Genomic DNA, 18173 nt, shown 5'->3' on the forward strand with positions numbered 1-18173 from the left:
TATCAACCTATGTCTATTTTATGTTTCCATAAAGAGCATATTTTACCAGTAGCCAGCTATATTACTACCAACTAATATTTTTACACATTGTAGTGTTATCTTAATTTTCACTGCAATACATTGTTATATGTAAGTACAGGCAATACATGACAGTATGCAGCAAGATAAAACATGACCTTTCCTTTTACAAACAGATAATTCTACATATTTCAATGGTATTATTTTTTTTTTCTCTTTCTTGTTGGTTATTATCTGTACTTTCAAGATAAGACTGGGTCAAAATGTGTAAGGCTGGTGAAAACGGGCTTCTGAATTTCATACACATTTTCACATTAGGTTATTCAGAAAGAACATCAGTACCTATGCATATGCAAATTTCTAACCAAACTGTTAGTTGCTAAAGTGAAAAACACAAACTGGAGTTGGAAGGAAATCAAGAATCCTAACAAAACACAGTTACATGCATAACGAATATCTATTTAGAAGCACAAACAACTACCTCACCATCTTTCCATCCATCCTGTTGACTAATGATGTGCATGACTTGAAGAAGAAATTAGTCTTGAGGAGTAGCACTAGCACCTTGTTGATCAATTCAACAGAAAGCGCACCAAAGAGAAGCAGATAAAGTACATTTCCCTAGCTAATCGATTAGAGCTCTCATTTGTCATCCCCAGCCGGGTCCATTACTCCAAACTGCATTTCAAGTACACATAACTGTCTTTGCTTTAATTTCTAAATAAATACAGCATTTCTGCTAGTGACGAGAGCCCAGTGACAGTATGAACTATCTGTTGACTTCACCATTAAGAGAAAGCTTTTCATTTACAACAGCATCCAGTTTGCCAGTCAGTTAGGAATTCTGACTCAAACGTATCAGAGGTTTAAATCAAGAAACGTAACCTGCCCTTTCATTAGTTGTCTGCAGATACTGGGCATACTAACTTGGGCAAACACCTATAATAATTTAAGCAAAAAGCTGGCAGTGGGAACTCGCGTATGAACCCTTCTTCACACAAAAAGCACAGCTGGCTACAGCTGAATTCCCTGTGGGACTAACAATTTCTTGGTTTGCAAGAACATGCTCACAGAGCTCTCCTGAGAATAAAAATTTCTATACATCATTTAAACTCACTCATCTTACTTTTAGAGGGCTTGTAAATGTGTATTAGCACTTATGGGTATAATATATTCTGAGAAAAAGTGTCAGTCTGAGTAACAAGCCTACCTCTTTTGCATCTTTAATAAATGACTCCGTGAACAGTATACAAAGTCACACATTTCTCATTAGCTGAAAAAATGAGAATGCTTCAGAACAGCTAAAGAAATATTAAAACACTGAACATCTGCAGAGATATGGTTTAATGAACAAAGACTATTGAAGGCACTCACTGTCCTAATTTCCACTAAGTTGACAGACAATGCCCCAAAACTGCCTTTCAGATCCAACATTAACTAATAAGCTAATCAGAGCAGAACAAACCATTTGTGTATAACTTTAAAATAAAGAATGGCAAGTATAGTGCTGCAACATATGTAGTGTTTTGTTTTTGTTTTTAAACAAGAGAATGATTTGTTTTGCTAAAAATGCACACACTTATGCTGAATAGTCTGTTCAGTATAAAAATGCCCAGATTTGTCTAAAATTACTGCACATTTCCTATGAGCTGCAATAAACTCTACAGTTGCGAACCCTGGCCAAAATTCCTTTCAAAGCTCATAAGATGTAGCTTGCCATAGCTCTGCCATTTGGCCCCTCAGTTTGTTTTCTATGGTGAACCTCAGTGCACCCATCACTCTAGCCTCAATAGATGCCTTGCACAAATGTCCGTTTAAAATGCTCCACGGTACCATTCAGTACATTTTCTACAGTGGCTAAGCTTTACTCACTAGAAAAATTCTGCATCTGGTTAAAATGTCTGCTGCATGACTCAGTAGAAATATTTTGTTAGAAATAGATGGCAATAATAGAGATGTAAAAGAAAGAAAGTTTACTCTGAACTTATTTATTTTTAGCCAGAACTGAATTTGCAGCCATGACATTTCATGCCCCTTATGGCTTATAACTTGGAAAGTAATCAGAAAATATGTTTGAGGGGATACTTTGCAGTCTGTCTTCTCTGGTCATTTGTTTGAATCTCGTGTACTTCCCGTGTCCTTTAAAAAGCACCAGCTCCTTGGTGCAAAGGATGCCATCATCTTAGCATTGTATGGATCTTGCACTATGGGACTAGTCATAGCATCATTTGTGACTTCAGTGACAGCATGATTTAGTACAAATTGCACACCAACTATTTAAAGAGATCAACTCTAAATTATAGTAATTATTGTAGTAATTATTTTTTTACTAGAAGCCATCTATGAAAATATATGCACAAGCATGCATTTAACACAGTAGATTCACCACAATTTTATCTAGGCAGTGAAATTATAGAAGACTAAAGATAATGAACTCAAAATTAGATTGATGACAACTGAAACAATTCCAAACCCATTAAAATAGAGACTGTTAAAAAAAAATAGTTACAGCACTGTTTGTTAAACACAGAGCTCACTCATGTAACTCACTATTTCTGAACTATTCCCAGGTAAGCAGGGTGTCGGACTTTTAAACCAAAGATACCACATACTCATTCTCCTCAATGATCTGGGCTGCCCAGACAGATCACGTGCTGGGAACACGAACAGTGATCATTTACCTCACACAAAACCTATTTTTTACCATAAGAAACACAATTTAAGCAGGGAGCTCTGCTCACAGAGGACAAACCCACCATTAAGCACTGAATTAAATTACAATGGACCACTGAATTAGATGTGCAGAAATCTTGGTGCGTTTTTTTGTTTGTTTCCGGGTTTTGAGTGTGTTTGTTTCCTATAACAATTCCCCAATCCAGTTCACTGTGGAGCTGCAAAAACAGCCATGCTGAACCAGGGGAAGGGCTGTATTTTTTGGCAGCAGTACTGGTTTATGCCAGCTTAAGGTCCCTGTGAAATGACTGCTCCAGACTAAAAAGCCAAATTTGCACCAGAAGGAAAGACAGAGAAGTCACCACTGATATATATTTAAACAATGGTGCGCGGCTGCGAACAGGTAGTTGAGAGGCCCAGAGGCACCAACAGGATTGCTTATCTTACCAGGCTGTGGCATTGATGGGAGAAACTGAAAGTTCATATTTGTACTGCTGACTCAGTTATAAGATAGGCAGAAATGCTGAACTTTGTACTGTTTGGTTTATGCAGAGGGTATAGAAACATACTAACGTTCCAGTGAAAAATTCATCAATTGTGCAGATAAGAAGTTTATAAGGTACAACTTATGACCTGTTATTTGCTGTTGTTTTAACAGGCCACACTAAGTCTGCTGATCACTGAGAAGAGGGATGAAAAATGTCCTTCTGGATGCTGAAGGATAACGACTCACCCTGGAGTAAGGGATCAGTAAGAACCAAACACGAACCTTGTATTCCTGAGCTGCTCCGGAGTCAATATGAGTATACACAGGCTGAAAACATGAAGGCAGCACCTCAGTATGCCAGAGGACTGAACCTGAGAGGTACCTAGGAACACTTAAGGTCTCAGGTCAAAGATTTAAATTCTCTCTGGTCTCTCTCCACACTTCCTCTCCTGTATCGTGGAATGAATAATTTTATTAAGTTTCTTCAGAGTGGAACAACGAGAATTAAAGGAATTAGTGTTCGCAATGTCTTTACGCAACAGGAAGCAATGTGTGAGTGCTCAGTGCTCTTGCAGTTACTGATAAGCGTCAAAATCCGCACAGATGGTGGACTTGGTGTCTCAAGACCTAGAACTGTTTTTAAAAAGAGATAGATCTTGTTAGAGTATATTGGGAAAACAAAGCAGAGTGTGTAAAGTTCTTATCTGCACTGCCATGTCAAGAAAACTTTGTGTACATGATCCCGTCATTCTGCTGACAGATTCAGCAGCTGCAATAGCTAATGCCAGACTAATACGATTCTTCATGTATCCGTCAGCAACAATACCCCATGACCTTGGTGGAAACTGAAGCAGGAAGAGCACTGAGAAATCATGTTAAAAGAAGAAAAGATGTGGAGAGAAAAAGCTGAGGGGGAGGTTCTTCTTAAGACACCAGGAGCAGCACTATGTTAATAGTCCCATGGGGAATGGTGTGCATCTGACCACTTGATGTCAGACTTGACCCACATACCATTCTGCCTCCAGGGCAACAGAAGCTTCAGACGAATTTGATACAAATGTTACTACACTTGAAAGATGTATTTTGAAAGACATTTCTTTGGAACACAAGTTGTGGAAGGTCAAATATATGAAATGACATGAAAAGCGGTATTTAAATCTTGACCTGCTCAATAAACCTCCTCACAGCAAGAAACGCACATGGTGCTCAAATCTTAATTACACTGAAATCCCTAGATCCAAAAATGTCTTCAGTTTGTAGGGAAGTTTTCAAAGGCCACATTGTGGGTCTGCACCTAGCACAGCCCCCCAGAAATCAACCAGACAGAAATCTGGCATCCAGCAGCCCCTCAGCCTCTTGGAAATACAACATACAGACCCACTCTCAGCTCCAAAACCACCGACTGTCTTGATTGGTCAATATTAAAGCATTTTATTACTCTTTGCAAGGCAGAACTCTCTGAAGTTACGATCTTACATCATCTTCCAGACGTAGCTGTGGAGGCTGTACTGACCCCAGCCTGCACCAACGCTGCTCACCATCGCCTCCCTGTCTGAGGTGATCACCTTCTGAGCTTCTTGCTTGAACATGCCTGACATGTTCAAGCGATAAGAATTCTTTCTGTTGTCAAAATACGGTTTAACAAAACGTAAGAAAACTACCCATTAGCTTCTAATTTGGGCAACGTATGCCATTTTCTCATAACAAATGGATACATTTAAACACTTTAAAAAGCTTTACTGCCTTAATTTCAATCAAAGCAAGTGAATTAACCAGCTTTTAAACTGCTTAAGAAAGTCAGGTGCCTTGGACTTAAACTAGATCAAGAAAATGCAGGCAAATGCTCACTTGATGGGTGGTGTAAATAGCAGCAGAGGAAGTGGTGTGCCACCAAGCACCAGAAAAGGTAAATGACAAAAGTTACTCCCATAAGCCATGCACCCACAACCTAAATCCCCAGTACAAGGAAACGTTAACCAATATTGCTTAATTTAACTGTGTGCTCAAAGATGCACTGAGTTCAAGGAGATGGAAGCATTTGCTAAAAATTACTTTGGGGCTTAAATGACTGTTGAAAGCATAAACTTAAAAATGTGCTGAAATCCCTCCCTGAATGGTGTCTAGGTCTTCACAGAGGCTTGGATATCAAGAACCTTAGCGAGTCATACAAAGAACTAAAATAATAGCACCGAAAGCGCAAGGCAGCAAGAAGAAAATGGACAATTAAGTGTAAATTTAAGCATCTCCAGTTGCTTTCTAAAATAATTTATACACAAAGTCACCAATCCAAGAAAACACTTATGCACTTAAGTTATGCACGAGCTTAGATTTCAGTGGCTTTAATGGGTTTAAGCACTTCATTTTGCTGGTGTCAAGGTTTCAGTGATCTAAACCAATATGGCTTGTAAGATCACGATTCTTCTTACTTTTCTCAAACAAATCAAAACAAAGGAAAAAAAAAAAAAGAACAGAGAAAAGCAGTGGCTGCTTCCTTCCTGCCAGTACATGGGAATACATGATGATTTGTGTATCCTGCAGCAGTGATGTTATCTTTATCGGAGCATTCAAACCACCAACATTCATTACCATAGCCTCAGTGACTGGAATTACTGTTTTGAAATATGCAGTACCATTTTCTACTCTGTATGCTCATTTTCAGCAATCATAAAAGACAGACCTTTCCGGGATCCAATGAAGCAATACAGAAGTAGAAAAAAAAAACACAGTTGAAAAAATATAGTATCAAGAGAGCATAACACAACAAGCATTAAAAATAAAACGAGGTGTGAATGATTGTTAGAAAACTAATAATAATCATGGGAGTACTGCTGTCAAAACAATGAGATTTCAAACCAAAATTTATTAGAAACAAACATAGGAACAGGTGGCTGAGCAGTTAAAAACTGATGTGATTTTTTTTTTAGTTATTAATTGATACCTGTAATTTATTTTTTTCTCCTTTTATTTTTCAAAGTGATCTTTTATCTTACTAGAAATAACAGGAGAAGGTAAATACATCATCTGCCGGCTTCCCCATGAAATTTAGCAAGGCAGAAAGCATAATAGTTTCATATCTCCTAAAAAAGGAGCCATCACATCTCTCTGAATTTAGACGACCACAGCAGAGAAATGGCCCACGCTACTGGAACAAAGCATTTATCTTTGTATCTCTCAGTCCTGCTTCTCACTGGAATTCTTCTACATTTTAAAGGGAGAGGTAAAACTATAATAAACTTTTTAATTTCTTATGGAAGCAAAAGAAGGGTTGTTTTTTTTTCTAACTTCTCTGATGATCCAGGCTTTATTGTGAAGCCTGAAGATGAAAAGGGTTCTCACTAGAATTGCAGTCCTCCTGAGGTGCTTAGCCTGGTAAGTAACAGCCTTCGGAAATTTTTGACAGAAACCGACTGATGGTAACAGTGACTACATAAGACATGCGAACTCTCTCATTCCCTCACAAGCTCTTTCCTTGTGTATCTGTAGTTTATCTGCTGCTGTATTAAAGTTCAGCACCATTACAGATTGCAATAGAGATTTCTTAATAATCAGCACCCATGCCACTATAACTGCTGGATCTGCAGATGTAATTACAAATCTATAACCATCTGCAAGCCCCTCTTCCAGACATTAGGAATAGATGAGATGTTTCCTGGATGGCATTCCAGGCAAACCCTACACAGAGGATTTAAGAACTGCTATATTTATATATTTATAAATTTATATTTCAAATTCACCACACCTGCAGTTGTCTAACAAGAACTGTCATGTATGCCTAGGCCTTTGTAAGGGAATAAACTTGCTGTGCCATTTAAAAACTACAAGCCTTATTCATGGAAAGTTTCATCAAACCTAACAAAAAAACAGACAACCTGTCTTAGATCCAGTCATCCAAGATTCGGGAAAACCAGTCAGATTTTTCATGGGTTTGACACAGGTAGATCTCTTGAAGAACTCCAACCTCCAAAATGTTAGTGCCCTTGGTGTTTCAGTGTTCTGGGGCCAGGGTTAAAAAAGCTTTTGATCTCTTAAGCTTCTCCCGAGTTCAGAGGTTAAGTTTTCATTGCAAATTTATATCCTCCCTTACTCTGCTCCTACTTAACTGTGGTAAAACACAGAAAATGATCCCATAAGTAGCTAAGACTTGGCTTTACTTCTAAACTAAAAGAGATAGCATGAAAGAGGGTCCACTGCAATTGATCTGACTGCTCCTTACTGGTGCTTCTCTAAAAGCTGTTGGACAGCAGGCCTAGTTCATTTGACTGCAGATGTTTGAATGTAGGTATAGATGATTTAATGTCTGCTACTCTTGCATGATTCAGAGTGATCATGTAGCTATCAGGACAGCACAGGAACTAATTAGTGATGGTTGGTTAGTTTCTAAGAGAGCGATTTGCTGTTGGAAAGCTGAAGGTATTCCCCTCCACTGTGTGGGATGCTGAGCTATTATTTTTTATCACAACTGATACCTCATGTCAGTATTTTCATGCTGAATAGTACAAGCTTCTCTCTCGAATGTCCAATGTGTAGATGTCAGATGGTACATTTTGGCTATGAAAAGAAAAATTATACTTGATCTGAGCTACCGCCAGACAGGCTTGGAAGAGTTTTCCGTAATGTAGAGTGGAAAATCTCACAGTGTCTAAGGCCAATGTGCCAAAGTGCATGTAGCATCTGAATCAGTGCATATATTTCCTTGCCATGGCTGAAGTATTTTCTGCCTTTGATCAGTTTACGACTTTTTGGTGCATGAGGCATTACTACTGCATTTCATGATTCCCTCTAGTTCTCAAATTCATCCCTGTGCCTAAGTGGAAAAAGTATGGAACAGGGCAGCGAAAGATCAGATCATAACTTGTTTTGCTTAGATTTGTTTCTCAGAATTTCTGACAATAAATGAAGTGCAGGCTTGCATGAAGGTGGCCTGGGGTCAGTGGGCTGGGGAGGGAGGAGATTCTTTCAAGAATACTAATAAACGTTACTGACTGGGACAATGAATCATTTGTAGGTCGTGTGGGCTCTATGAGGTTGAATTCGTCACTCTTTTATACAGGTGGCTGAACAGATTAGAAGCAAGCTAACTCATGCCTTGGAAAGGTCAGAATGATCACAGAACTCAATCTCTTTGCAGCAAAACACAAACCCACTTTTTCAGGCAGTCCTTCCCATACTAAAAGGAGCGAAAGTAGTTATATAGATGGGATTAATTCAATTTTGAGAGTTGTAAAATTTGAGGGAGTTCCTAACATTCTTAGAGTTTTGCATTGGCATAAATTGTTTTCTGGACTAAAATGCAAATCTGGAGCACCTTTGTGGTATGGTTAGGTAGCATAAATCCATTGTGAACGAAAAGAGTCAGATCCACTAGGTTCTGCTCCAGAAGAGTGAGGAGACAAATGGGGCAGTTCGAGCTGAGAAGGGAATAGTTGTTGCATGTGTCCTCCAGCGTAAGATCTAGGGAACATCAGATGAAAGCAGCAGGTGTCAGACCGAGACAACCAAAGATGCTACCTCCCACAATTAAATAAAGCTGTGGACCTCTATATTAAAGAATGGATTAGATAGATTCCTGAAGTGGGAGAGGATAGATGGACAACATTACTGTCTGCTGACAGAGGAAGTTATTGATCACAAGCCTGCTGAATGTAGTGTCACTTTACTGTCACCTATTTGCTATATCCTTTCATTAGCTTCTACTATTAGTGATGGTTAGTGTCACTTTACTGTCACCTAGTTGCTATATTCTTTCATTAGCTTCTACTATCAGTGATGGTTAACAAAACGCAGTGGTAGCCTGACCCTTCCTGCTGTTGAAGATTGCTGTTCTCATAGTCATAAGTGGTTCAGTTATCAGTGACACGCTTCCTGCTACAGCAGTCCTACAGGGACACAGTCCTACAGGATCTGGCCATGGTGTCAGAGACAGGAGATGGTAACACGGTCCATCAACAACCCCAGACAAGGGTCCATTGAAGGAGCACGGTCAGGGATGAAAAGAGACAGGGAAAGAGTCAGAACTGGAGACAAGGCTACAACATGAGGTCAAAGTCCAAAAAGCCAAAGACATGGCTGGAGACAAGCTATAATAAACAACTGGGGCATCCACCCATGAGACGAGCTGCCTACAGTGCGGGTCCAAGTTCCTCCCAGAAGGCAGGACTGGAAACAAACACACCTGAACCATAGCTCAGGCAAGGACTGAGCTTAAATGGAGCCGCTGTGTCCAGGGGCAGGGCCAGGGGTGAGATCCCAGAAGAGACAGGCCATTAAGGCCTATCCACGCCCTCAGGGCCCTGACAACCATTCACTCAGAATGGGCATCAGTCAAGATTTTCTTTCATCTCACTTGTGGTCTTTGAGGAGTCCTGGCCAATTGAGAATGGCCAGCCTGCGCAAGTGGCTGCACTAGATGTGTAACTGTTGCGAGCAACAACGCTATACGTGTGCTTTCCACATAGGCAGCCATCCACAGAACGGGTGAAGCACTCTCAGTCCATCCTTTTCACTCAGTTTATTCCAAAACTTATGAAGGCATTTCAGTAAGAAAATACGCAAAAGTGAAAAGTAATAGGACCACTGATTATTTTCCTCAAATATATCTGTTGCTTTTATAAATATACCAAAGACTTTGCAGGAATAATTTTTGGACTGTGGTTCATTTGCTAGTCACCAAAGTTACTTTAGCATTGCTGTTGATCTATTTATCTAACTGACTTCTTTTATTGGCAAAATAATTGATAAAGTGCAAGCAAATGGAAGACTTCAAATACATAATTTCGGAAGCACAAGGTCTATGCTGAAAATCAGAGATCTTGAGGATGAAGTAACAATTTTGGGGTTTAGAAATAAACTGTTTTAACATTCTCCTGCACTATGTTCATGTTCACCAATGAACAGCTGTAAAAGGCATACAAACTGGTTCTTCTTTCCAAATAAAGTAAGTTAAAACAACTGTTCCTTAATAAGCAAAATCTTTTACGTAAAAGATTGTTTAGATCTATAAGACAAGTGGAATATTAGCTATTCTCAGTAGCATGAAATTTTTTATAACCTTTGACTCAGAATACCCTACTAAAAGCCTCCTTTCAAAAGCATGAAATGCCTGAAGATCTGTCTATATGATTTAAACCAGCAATTAGTACCAGATGTTACTGCACTTTATATTTAGACACCAAATTTCAATATCTTCAACAGAAAGAACACTCTTGAAGGACAGAAGGAATAATTTCCAAATGTAATTACTGCATATTGTTTTGATTCTCTCTCATTAATTTACCTGATTGCAAAGTAAAATTAAATGAAGTTATATTTAAATTTAAAATTGGACTTGTGAGTAATGTAACATCTTATTATCTTACTGCATGGGAAAAAATAGTTTTAGTGTATATTTCACATTTCATTGAGCAGCCCATATCCTGCATAAAGCTGCTAAAGGACATGGAGAGTATAAAAATGTCATGTTAAGAGTACACAGCATATCACAGTTATTTTGTAACAAAACCTCCCAAAACATCAAAGATTTTTTTTAATAAATCTGTGAAAAAATAAAGTTCTTAGGAAAAAGCATGTGATGTAAGTAGTTGTCACTAAATGCATTTGATTCATAATCACATTGAAAAGTTCACTCGACTTGCCCAGCCTCACAAAGAATTTGTATCAGTGCTGAGAACTGAAAATCTACATCAAGATCCCAATCCCAAGGGGAAAGCAAAGAGCAGTAGCCCAGTCTGCGTAAGCCTCGGGCACAACAGGCGGTGCCTAATTCACTGGTAGATCCTTGGGATCACACACACAGAGGATGTGTGCCTTGCTGTTTGGGGCGAGCTCCAGACAAAATGTCTGCCAAGGAAGTAAGGGAGCTTCACTAAATAGCACGAGCCTAACTTGTCTGCTTGTTGACAGCACTTGGCTGGGAAATACAACCACTTCAAGTAAACAAAAGCATCAGTGTAAATGGTCGATTCTTGGCAGTGTCAACAAAGAAGAGAAGATGGTACGGCAGCCCTTCAGTGCTGAGTGGAAGCCAAATCCTGAAATTTCACTTGCAAGTAGGCATCTGTAAAAGACTTTAGTCTCCACAGCTACCAACAGTAGTAAAGGGGGCTTGTGGTTTTTTAAAAATCAAATATTTATGATGGTGCTTCCATGCACTAGAATGTATGCTACAAAAATATTTAGACACCTATAGTTTCATTTAAAATCACACCCTTGAGGATGTGATTGGAGAATTCCTTCCTGGTTGTTGATCTGTTCCTGTTCTGCAGACATTACTGTCCAAATCCAGACAATCAGACAAAAAAGATAGACATAAAGCTGCAAACTCCTACTCAACATTTTTATTCCATAAATAGAGATTAACACTTTTCTTCTTTAAATAGGGCATCTTAATATCACTTTTAATCTTTAACAACCCACCCCCAAAAAATTGTCTGCCCCATTACCAATAAAATAAATGGCAAAAGGTTCCAAGCCTATGAGACTGCTGTGAAGACTTATATGCAAGCATTCCAAGCACTCCCATGTGAATTCACTGTCACCACAACTATCTGTGCAAAATGCTGAGTGCACACAGCACGGTCCAGTGTTTTAATGTGCAGGGGCTGAATAGTAACTGCATGTTTCACCGTAATTCTAATACAAATGCTAAGATCTGTTTCTTTAGCTGCATCTAAACCCACAGGCTAAATAATGCAGTCAGGATTAAAAAAAAAAACTTAAACCCACTTGAGAGGAAAGGCTTGAAAGCATTTAAGGAAGTCTGTTGCGATAATTCCTGCAGACCTTGATTCATGAGGCTTATCTGTCCCATTGAAGTCAATTGGATGTATCACATCAGCAGAGTGAACAGAATTATTGCAGGCTCCTCTCACGTGAATTCACCACAGAGTAATACTTTTGATTTTGTTATATTCACCCTAAATTTACTTTAATGGATGCAAAGGTGTGTAGACCTTAGATACCAGCTCGTTAAATTAAGATCTAGAATATCTTAATGTTCTCCTGCCAAAACCTGTCCTTTAAAAAATATGCAATCTCTGTTACACATTTTACTCAAAACATTCTTCTATCATTTCTCCTAACATTTACTCATACTACTGTCTTTTCTGTCATCACTCGTGGCCAGATCTGCATGTTACTAGTATGTCGCTGTATTTATCTAGCAGTACCTTTGGCCAGAAGGAAAGAGAGCCAACTGTCCCATTTGCTGAAGGAATATAGGGAAGTCTGTACTGGTTCCATCAGAAACTCTGAGATGGTACACATCACTACCTCTACCACTCTCCTACACCTTTTCAGACCACCTTCCTCTGTCTACCACCAAATTCACTTAATTAGAAAAAAAGCTCAGAGCTGGACCAGGGTAAGAGCATGCATACAGATTCCTTCCCTGTTGGGAAGGATGCTCAGGCTCACTATAAATCAATAGCGAAGGTAATCTGAGCAAAGTGCAGGCCTGGGAACAAACAAAATCTAATACTGCTAGTCAGCTGAAGGTATTTGTACAAGCCTACCGGTGCAGTATTATCTGAGGGACTAAACTGAAGAAATGACATCTAGGTGATCAGAAGCTCAGTATATTTAAATTTATTCTGGTCTTCAGGGTCAGTATTCGGGGCAATTTCCCCTATTAGATCTCAAAAGAAAAGCTCCAATCTGATTTATTCTTAAAAAAGCAATCCATACAAGGAAATCCAGGTGCTTATGATGGCAACAGTTTTAGCTGTAATGAATTTAGAACCTGATATTTTATTGTAGATTTTATATATTATTGTCTCCTTTGACAGACAGGCCAACTTTTTTTTTTTAGGTAGCTGAGAGCTAAACTCTGTGTCCAGGAAATTGCAATCTTAAGTGTTCAGCTGACAGAGATCTGTCTGTATCTGTCTGTTGTATGGGGGCTTCTTCATCAGTATGTAGCAAATTTAAGAAGTAATACTTGGTTCATGATTTATTCCTTTAAAAAATAAGATGAATTTTAATAATCCCTTTTACACATTTACAGTCAGTTCCTCAAATATTTCTCAGGTGAGCTGATACAAAGTTATTTCCATTTCCATCATTTGCATAAAGCCGTCTCCTCCTGTTTGAAAATCTGCTTATATTTTCTTCCCTAACATTAATCCAAGATCTCTTGTTTTAAGTTTGCATATGATGACAACAATCATATTTTAGCATTGATCTTTTCCCATTTGTTCCAGATCTCGCATAGTTACATAAGAATCCTCCCTTAATCTCCCTTTCCTTAGCTACAGAGGAGAAATATGTCCAAACTTCCTTCATAAATCATGTCTTGCTTACTAAATCATCTTGGATTGCCCCCTGCCGCACCTTTTCAATGTCTTCCTGTAATGAAGTGGCTAAAACTGAGCACTTTTTTCTAACGAGAATAGTAGCATGCCAGAATAATTTCTGCAGCTTTATATGCCACACTGGCAGAGCTATATTTCAGAAACTTGTTTGCTCTTTTTCATTTTTGTTATTGTTACCAGGAAATAGTGCTAATGGTTTACTCTATTATCTGCAGTCTCTTCTAGGTTCTCTTCTTAATATGAATTCCATGTTGTGTTCCTATTTAGACTGCAATCTTCATGCTTATTCTTTTAGTAATTGGCTACATTACTTCACATTATGCTGCACTGAATTTTATGAACCACTTATCCACCCAAAGGCCAATATGCTTGTGTTATAAATATTACATTTCTGCTCATTCCAAGCAATGTTGCTATCACCTGTGTTTAAATCCTTAATCCATTCCGTTCTCGAAACACCTCTGAGAAGGGTGAGCAGCTGCAGTTAAATGGACTAACTGCTATGCAGTCTCTCATAAAAAAAGAAAAATACCATGGAGAATAAAATAAACAACAAAAAACAACCCACATCATCTGTCTAAGGCCAAGTTCTCCCAATGGAGTCATTAAACATCAGGGGAGTTTCCTGACTTCTTAGCCAACTGCAATGTAAGTTACCACATTTCATGAAATCTCGCCCTCCACCAACATCCATCACTGCCTTCTGTTTGCTCAGTGTGTCCTTTAAAGGGTCGTTCTTCTTGGGACCCCAGCTTCTTCAAAGCGTTTCCCTAACACCCAGCCTTGGTCCCTTTTTCCTTCTCTCTGGGTAGTTTTATCTGTGAGCAAAATTAAAATGATCTCTTTATATGGACAGCCATGCCCGTAGCACAGGTATCCACCTCTCCAGTTTGTACTTGTCTCTACCAGCCGTAACAGTATCCTGGCCTTTCTCCCTGACATGTCCTTACAAATGTTTATCTATTGTGTTACAAAAAGGATGACTAAAATGTTGCTGTTAGCCTCCTTACTCTGCTAGATGTGACGCTGTTATTCCTTTTCTTGACCCTTGTGATGTTTTTTGCCTGTCACTCAAACACTGAACAGGGGAGCCTAGGATGTGTCAAAGCCTTGCTGATTCTTTCTACCCAAGAACTGTGAAACTGCCTTTTCTTTCTAAGAACATGCTAAAAATCATGCAGACTTACAGCTTTCAGAAATTGTTTCATTTTTAATTTTTTTTTGGTCTTGCAAGCGTAAGTCTTACCTCATTTGTATCTACACAGCAAGTCTTCGTGCCTCTTGCTGTGACCCTGCTACCCCTCTCTTTTTCATCCCTTCCCAGGTCCCACTTCTTGGTCACATTAAATATAAGTTACTTGCTCTAATTTTCATGCCCTTCATAGCCTACCTCTCACTGGAAATGACAGCTCCTGCCTCCGCTATCTGTTAGCAGGGTTTCCAGATAAACTATGACCTGCTGCCATCCTCACTGGGGATGGTTTTCCCCCAACCATCCATGGAGCTATCCCATTATCCTTCAAAACCATTCTTATACCACTCCTTGGCTTGACATCTCTAATGGACAAACGTTAGGCAGCTGGTATGCTGATACCGTTTGCCTTCATGCTTATCAACTGTTTAGTAGTTTCTTTGCACTTCACCATCTGTCCACCTCCATCTGTTGTCTCCTGTCTTATACTTTGGATGTAAGCTCTGGTAGTGGTGACCATCTTCTAAATTTTTTTCTTTTGTTAACAGAGCAGCTAGCACAGGGGGTTCTGGTCCATGACCGCCATTTGCTAGGTACTGTGTAAACCAAATTATTCAGCCAGCATGCCAGTGGACTATTTTCTCTGCATGGAGCAAGTACACAACTGAGGGTGCTCAGGGACACCATATTCTTTTGAACCTATAACTAGCAATCATTCTCTTCTCCTGTTGCTTTCTGTTTCTCTGTTAATGTACAAGAAGATGAAGGGGAGAGAAGGTAAATAAAGTCAACCAATATTTATCAGTTGCCTTACTCATTTCCTTCCTCTGCTTTTTCAAAAATCTCTAGGAAAGCAGGCTCAGAAATTATTTCTTTGGTTGCTCGTGGAAGAAGAGGAGGAGATGAATTGAAAAACAGTGTGACAGCAATGACCTCAAAAATCATGCCTGGGAAAACATTCCTGGTATTGATGAAAGATGAGAGAGTTCTGGAAGAAATTAAATGATTAGTGCTAGCACATCATGACGAGACATCCAGAGATAAAAGGACAGGGAGAAGAGCAGTGAAGAAGTACGGTGTTCAGGATGCATGACCGTGAGAAGCAGTGATTTGCACAGCTCAGAAGCTGGTGCCCTCAGGTACGCAGACGAGAAGAGGCAAAAGACCACACTGAAGGTCTGAAGTAAGCCAGGAATATGAAGGGAAGACCATGAATTATGACAGCATGGAAAGAAACATTTTCCTTCCTAGACCTCTGAAATTCCTCCAGAACATCAGTACTGTTTTTATGGTAAAAATCTACCACATTTTCTTAACCTCTAACTCATGTCACAAATACAAAAAAAAATGGTTATGATAGTGAACACAACTATTGTTCTGCTCATACAATGTAAAGATCCTGAGAAACACCAAGCATCTGGTCTGAGGTACCAGGAAAGCTTTAATGCCTCTGAAAGGGGTCAGATGTTTACTTAGCACCTCTGAAAACGCGTTCAGTTCTCTGAAGCATGGGCCCTTCGTTCCCTTCTTTTAAGCCCACAGGTAGGAAAAAAATCCTAAACACAACACCAGATGTGATTCTAGGAATTCAGTTTTTACCCTCAAATAACTTTAGACACTTCACATGGTGCATTTTTGTTTGTGTTTCTTTTTTAAATTATTTCTAGATGCATATTTTATATGAGCAATGAAATGACAAATGGTAACACCATCCCTTTTTAATGAAGTGTTTATCTATGTTTCCCTTTTCAAAGACTTTATTTTCCTATGACTTAGGAACTTGTATGAAAAGTTAAAGAAGATTCAGGATGAATGTATTTTAAGTCAATAAAGGAAATTCAGCTGAGTGGTGTTTAGGAAAGATTTATGATATATCTCATATATTGATCAGCACTGATAATTTAAATGCAATATATCTGGTGGCTTAGTATTTCAAAAGACAGATCAAACCCAACCATTTAAAACAGCTGTCGCTGGAAGTCGTGGGGACAGTCCTCAGCCTCTATAAATCAGCACAGTTCTGGCAATTTCAATGGATCTATACTCATTTGCACAGCACAGAATCTAGTGCTCCACTTTTGCAAAAACTATTGAAATGCATGCAGTAGATTGACCGTGGCTTAATACTGCTAATCCAACTGCCCTTGGTCTCCCTATTTTCTCTACTTAGACTTCGGAGACGCTTGCTGTGTAGGTAAGCAGCATTAAACTAAGAGTTCTTCAAAGAACTGGGCAGTATTGATTGACAGATATTTTAAAGCCATTCCTGTAAGTACTGTACTCTGTTAGCAACAGTTTCAGCCTTATGCATATGAGCCCAAACTCAGTGTAACTCTCCTGACACTAGTGAAATTGTGAGGCTATACAGCTGCAGAAGGCTAGCTTCCTGTAAGGGTAGGACCTACTTTTCAAGAATCAGGGCCCAGCCTTTATTTTGGTCTGTTTCTCATGAGATACTTTACCAGAGGCAGTCTAGAAAATAAAAACTTCAAGCACTGTTTTGCTTTGTGGGATTCATTGTGAAAGTAGATGTCAAGTCTTGTTCATAACTTATTACCAAAACTCTTACCTGCATACAACAAAGAACTGTCAGTTCCCGGCTATATTAAAAGCAGAACCCAATGTTCTTCATCTTCCTTTCTTCCTCCAATATTTCCCCTTTGTTACCTTTTTATATGAAACGAAAACGTACACAGTTTTGCACAGTAGGGTCTCTGGGGCAGGGACCGCTGCTTTCTGTAATGTCACATAGCACAATGGGACTTCCTCCAAGCACTGCAATGGTTCCTAAGGATTTTTATTGTATCTTAAGTCAGAGACCTTGGTGGAGAGCATTCAGAGGTATCTCCCTCACCTGATAACTTGTGATCTTTATATCTGAGACCAAAACTCCTGAGACACCAGGAGTATTAAAAGAACATGGACATCTGCAAACACACACACTACAAACTTTTTCTGTTTTTCTGCAGGGACCTTTCTTGCCTCTGCTAATATCTGCTGAGCAGTGAGTATGGAAAGAGACCTGAGGGGTGGGAGAAAGATCATATTGTCTCTTTTCCTTAAGAATGTCCCCAGAATGTCTCTTTTCACAATGTGATAAAAGTTTCCTGAGGAACAACATATACGTGTTAAAAATTGTGTGCTGTGAGATGTGGGGGGGACAATCCCAGCATCCCACTGATGACTTATCTCCAAGTACTGGAAAACTTCTAGTTTTCTTCTAGAGAAAAACGACCTATTGCATTAAGAATATTAGAGCTTGCTACTTGTCTTAGCTCTTGATTAGGAAATTAGTGCTGCCCCCTCCCTTCTTCTTCACAAATTACAGCAATTGTACCTGTGAACAGGTGCTATAAGAAACCAGCATCCATTAGTGTATTTTCTGGTTTCATGATTAGCTGATACAAAACTGAAATGTAATCAAGTAAGGATTCATTCGTTTGATTAGCCATTGAAATTATTCTGTGCCTAATCAGATGCCTGGCTAGTTTGTCTG

This window comes from Larus michahellis, chromosome 7, assembly GCF_964199755.1.
Source record: "Larus michahellis chromosome 7, bLarMic1.1, whole genome shotgun sequence".
Lineage (NCBI taxonomy): Eukaryota > Metazoa > Chordata > Aves > Charadriiformes > Laridae > Larus > Larus michahellis.